The sequence below is a fragment of the Monodelphis domestica genome, chromosome 7 (assembly GCF_027887165.1).
Source record: "Monodelphis domestica isolate mMonDom1 chromosome 7, mMonDom1.pri, whole genome shotgun sequence".
In the NCBI taxonomy this organism is placed as follows: domain Eukaryota; kingdom Metazoa; phylum Chordata; class Mammalia; order Didelphimorphia; family Didelphidae; genus Monodelphis; species Monodelphis domestica.
Genome location: NC_077233.1, coordinates 239471338 through 239477337, shown reverse-complemented (window position 1 = coordinate 239477337; position 6000 = coordinate 239471338). Strand labels below are relative to the sequence as shown.

Sequence of the window (6000 nt, the reverse complement as noted above, 5' to 3'; positions counted from 1 at the left end):
ACATAATAGATTTGCAGAATAATTCCTAAAAACTTAAAATTGTTGGAACTTTCTTTTTCTGACATTGAAGAAGCATAAAAAATATACTCTAGGCTATTATAATAGTTAAATAGACTTGAGAGCTTATGTGGATTTATTCCATGGGATATCAAATTAAAACAAACATGGGCATAGGGGTCTGTTTGGGTTTAGTGCTAACAAATAAAAGTCAGGCAGAGAAATACAGTGAAACAAAGCAGCAACTTTATTGGTTCTCTGCCTGCCAGACAAGACTCGGTTCTCTGAGTCATATATGTTGTCTCTTCTTTGTATATTCCACCCACTTAGTCCATGTACCCAGTGTATTTTCATGAGAACTTGGTTCCAGATAGATTCTCAGTCTATCTGACCATAATCATTGACTGTTAGATTATTCTTATGACATGGACTCAACCTGTGCCTCACTTACATAATCCTTTCTCTGATAGTGGGCTAACCCTGTTTAGTCAGTTTTAGTCCTATCTGATTTTTGTGTCCTCATTTGGGAATTCCTTGTCAAAGAAACTGGTGTGGTTTGCCATTTCTTTCTCCAGTTCGTTTTATAGATAAGGAAGTTAAGGCAAAGAGGATTAAATGACTTGCCCAGTGTAATATATTATGAGTTAAGTAGCTGATTAATTAGAGAGTCATAATAGTTTTTAATGATTGCCTTAATTTCCTAGTCTTATTTATTAAATCAATAGTTCTTTGACTTTCAATTTTATTAATTTCTCCTATGATTTTTAGGATTTCTAATTTAGTCTTCATCTGAGGATTTTTAATTTGTTCACTTTCTAGTTTTTTAATTTGCATGCCCAATTCATTGACCTCTGCTCTCCTTAATTGTTAATGAACTCAAGGATATACATTTTCCCCCTTAGTACTGCTTTGACTGCATTCCATAGATTTGAAAGGATGTCTCATCATTGTCATTTTCTTCAATGAAATTATTAATTGTTTCTATGATTTGTTCTTTAATGAACCGATTTTGGAGAATTGTATTATTTAATTTCTAATTAATTTTATTTGCTTTTCCATGTGCCCTTATTAATTATTATTTTCATTGCACTGTGATCTGAGAAGGTTGCATTTATTATTTCTGCTTTTTTGCACTCATTTGCAATGTTTTTATGCCCTAGTACATGGTCAATTTTTGTGAATGTACCATGTGCTGCTGAAAAGGTGTATTCCTTTTTGTCCCTACTTATTTTTCTCCACATATCTACAAATTCACCATCTCTCAGAGCTGCCCATTCCATTCTCTTTAAAAAATTTTAAATTCCTCACTTCAAAATATTTCGGTGACTCTCTATTGTCTACTGAATAAAGTTCAAATGCTTTTACAGGGCATTCAGAAATCCTTTATAAATTTGTGCCACTAGTGTTTCCCAAGGATCTCCTCCCACAATATATACAATCCAACTGGACTACTTTATATCTAGCAAACATATCCTGAACTTTTTTTTGTTTTTGTTTTTTCAAAAAGTATGATTAACTTTATTTTTTTAAACAAAGTTTAAAATAAACAGTATTAAAATATTACATTTATACAATATATGTACAAATAAGTGGTGGTGTTTTCCGCAAGCAATGCACTGAAACATTTTAGGGAAAATTAACTTAGTGCAGTTTCTTCAAAAGAAGAAAAGATTTCACAGGTCAAGTAGCAGAAATAATATGGTGTAATTTTTTTTTTCTGATGAAGTCCAGTTGCTTAGCTGCTGAGTTAAGATATTTATATAGAAGCTTTTCTTTTTACACCAAGTTCTTGAGTGCTCCCGCTTTGAGTTCTTACATTATTTTTCCAGTAAGTTTTCTAGAAGCCACTAGTATATACATCTTTATTCTGCTTTAGTCTTTTCTACTTTAAATCATCTCATATTGTCCTTTTTCATAATGTACTTTTTGAGGGGAACCCAAAATTTTCTGAACATAAATGACTTTAGTCTCTACAGTTTTTAAAAAGTACCTTAAAAGGGGATATTTTCTTTGATATAAAGCTATTTTTCATATAAAAGTTTTCCCTTCTAAAATCATTGTGATAATATACAAAAGTTTTATATTAAAACAACCTGTATATTAAACAAAGCTCTGATTAAGATGTGCACAGCTATTTACTGAATCTGGAGTTTAGAAAAGCCAACCTTTTCCTTGTTTTATCTTCTTTGTTCTTACCCAAAGATTTTACTCATCTTTCTGAAATTCACAAAAGTTCATGTATTAGCAGAATGCTATGACAGCTGTAATGAAAATGTCATCATCTTATTCTATCACTTAAACCTCTGTAAACAGTCAAGAATTTTTTCAAGAATTAACTGACTAGCACCAATCAAATAAGTTCTTGAACTTCCAGAGTACAATTTAAAGTGCACTCATCTAGTCCAAAACATCTCAAACAGTAACATTCCTAATTTATCAGAATGAACTTTGTTGCACGAGCCCCCAAAATGTAGCTAAGGTAAAAATTAGACTGACTACATAGTTCCTGGATCTGTTCTCACCCTGGGAATGAAATACTAATATTTGTAAACTAGTTCAGCTGTTTTTTTTTTTTTTGACAGCTAAGATCTGAACTATGGTTATCCAATTCTGAATGGGTAGAGGCTTTTAACTCATTCATGGCAGTGTAATTTCTGAATTGGTTAGGACTATTACTAAAGTTGTTTTAGCTTTTTTAGTACTCCAAAAGGAATATAATATTCTACTGCCAAGTTAGAACAAATCCACTCTGCAAGCTCAGTTCAACTTTGCCTTTAGTGTTTTCCTGGGGATTTTTCTGTGCTCTTCGGTGGTGTCATGATGCCTCCGTTGCACACTGGTGACAATTGTCCCACCTTTGTGAAAGCTGACACATAATTGACTTCCTCCAGCATAGCCAAATAATTTGTGTGTGTCTGGATATTATGTCTATCGTCTACAGAAATCTTCTTAAAAATCTTCAGTTTCACCGGAGGTCCTCCCTTCACTACTCTGGCAAAAGGTACCATCCATTCTACACATTCCGAAATGTTGTCCCAGTCTAAACCTGACGCTTTCTTAACAACTTCAATGGAGGTAAAATGGCATAAAGCAGCCGCTGCCAATATTCTATACTGGAATTCTAATGAGTCAATAGAGAGAATACACAGATCCAGGAGCTGGTCTATTTGAACCAACTTTTCCTGGGAATACTGAGGTAGGAGTACTTTAGGAACATCTTTTAGAGCATCAACTTGGAGAAAGACATTCAACCAGGCAATAACTGTTACTTGACACAGCTCCCACTTTAAAGCCTTTAATATAATGAGTTCCATCCCTAGGATATCATCTTCACTGCAAGCACCATCAGTAACATAAGCAAATTCTTGTAATTTAGGAGCATAGATTTCCTCAAGTTTTGCAGCAATGAATAATGAGGTAATAGCAATAAGCTAAAGCATATTTTTGTTTATATCCTTTTGTGTCAGCATAAATCTATCAAAAAAATCTTGAGCAAGATAAAATGTTTCCCTGTGAAGTGTGTACACTTCACATACCTCTAAAAGCCATTCTAGAAGTATTGATCTCATCTGTGGTTCTAAATCAGAATGTAGCATTTCAAAATGTTTATCATGAACATATTTGGTCTCCTTTTTTAACATATTAAACCAGACATCCTTAGAACATCCCCAACTTAGGTCAGGCAGAGGTGAAGGATTTATGAAAAGGTTTTTAAACCTGGAGTTAGTAAACCTGGAGAAGTCACTGGTGACAGTTTCTTTGTGTGGGATTTCAATAATAATGCAAGGAGTGATGCCCCCAGATAACACAGGTGGCCAACAATTCCCAATTTCATATTGCTGTCTCTTGGCTCCAGTCTCCTCTTTTCTTTTCTTTACATCCTGAGTCGTTTTCCTTTTTTTGGCTTGAAGGAATTGAGTTTCCTGAGGAGAATCTGTTTGACTAGTTTGGGGCTGCTGTTTAGCTTGCAAATGGCTACTTCGTCTTGACATTTTTTTCTTTGGATTCTTCAAAAGTTCTGCTCCACCATCAGCCCCGATGCAGATCTGCCATATCCTGAACTTTTAAAAGTCTTTGTAATTCCCTCTGGTTTTTGATCCAATTTATTAGTTATTGCTAGTCTAACTAATACATTGATCTTGGCCATTGTCTCTCTGTTTGCCTTAATTTTCAAATGTAACAGCTGGGTTAGCTAGGTGGCATAGTTCTGAGCCTGGAATAAGGAAGATCCATTCTTCCTGAATTCAAATCTAGTCTCAGGCATTTACTAGCTGTGTGACCCTGGACAAATCACTTAACCTTGTTTGCCTCACTTGTCTTATCTTTAAAATGAGCTGGAGAAGGAACTGGCAAGTCACTCCAGTATATTTGCCAAGAGAACCCCAAAAAAGGGTCACAAATAGTCAAACACAAGGAACATGATTGAACAACAAATTCCCTATGCTGAGAATGAATATCCTTCCCTTTCCTGCCCCCTGTTTTTTTACTTCTTAATCATCTTTTAAAGACCAACTCAACACTACCTCTAAGAAGCCTTCCATTTGCCCCATGTATGGTAATACCTTTGATGAATCAAGATATTCTGTATCAGGTACATGTCTTCAACTTCATTTAATTCAGGAGCAATTAAATAACTGTTATTAAATAGATACTAGGAACTGAGGAGGAAAAGATAAAAAACAACCACTCTAGTATCTCTTCCAAGAAAATCCCAAATGGGGTCACAAAGATTTAGACACAAGTGAAATCACTGAATGACAACAATCTATGTTTAAGACTGGCTTTAACCAAAATCATTTACCTCCTTCCTTTTTTAATCTTTCTTTCCCATTTAATTTCTCATCTCCACAACTTCTTTCTTCCCTTTTTTTGGTACTGTCTATAGTTATACAATGTTGTCTCTAAGGTACGTGGGGGAAATGCTATAGAGGACTTTAAATGCGAGACTAAGAACTTTGCATTTTTTCTTATGGGCAAGTGAGAACCACTGAATATTTCTGAGTAAGGTATGACATGGTTATATCTGTATGTCAGAATACCATCTTGGTAGCTTTATGGAGAATGGATTAGAAATGGAAGAGAGGCAGAGAGATCAATTAGGAACCTATTACATTAGACCAAGAAAATCAACAAGGATGGGAACTAGGAAAGAGACTGTAAGCGTACAGAAAAGGAGACAGATGTGAGAGATGATAGCACTGACAAGAACAGGCAACTCAATGGATATGTGGTTGAAGGAAAGAGAAGAGTCATGGATGATTCCAAGGTTTCAAACCTGAGAGACAAGAAAGGCACTTCTATCTTTAGCAGAAATGGGGAAACTTAGAAAAGTGATGAGTTTGGGGGAACTGGAATGAATGTATAAAATTAGAAATGCCTATAGACATTTCTATATATCCAGGGAGAAATGTCCATTAGGCAATTCATAATACAGGGTGTCCCAAAAGTCTTAGTGCAATTTTATGATCTCATATGAAGATTTTTTGGATATCCTCATGGTACATGTTTACTTTTAATTTTCAATATTAACATTTTCTTCATCATTTTCTTGAGTCTAGATCAGATGTGTCAAATATACTTCCTGAAGGTTCATAAGGCTCACAATACTCCCAAACTGGATTAAAATATAATTGAAAAGTATTTAAAAAATAACTAAAAATACAATAAAATACAGATAATATTAATGTGTACTTTTCTAAACCAATATGCAGCCCAAAGGAATCCCAGTGTATAAGTTGCCCCATTTCTATTTGAGTTGATGTCACTGATTTAGACAATCAACAGAACAAGCCCTGATTTGTAGAATTTTCTGATTTCCAAGGTGTAAATGCTCACCCTGAAAATTTAATAATCAGTTCAATTTGAGCTTGCTCCAGTACACCCTGGACTTCAAAAGAGATTAAGGCTTGAATATACAGATCTTAGAGTTAGTTTCATAGAGAAGATAGTTGAACCCATAGGAGTTTATGAGACTACTAAGAGAAAGAATTTAGGGATAGGAGA

At 34.5% G+C, this 6000-nt stretch overlaps 1 pseudogene; it reads right to left on the bottom strand.

Moving 5' to 3' along the window:
* Positions 1 to 2648: 2648 nt before the first annotated feature.
* On the bottom strand, positions 2649 to 4038 carry LOC100017619 (G1/S-specific cyclin-E2-like; annotated as a pseudogene).
* Between the last annotated feature and the right edge of the window lie 1962 nt (positions 4039 to 6000).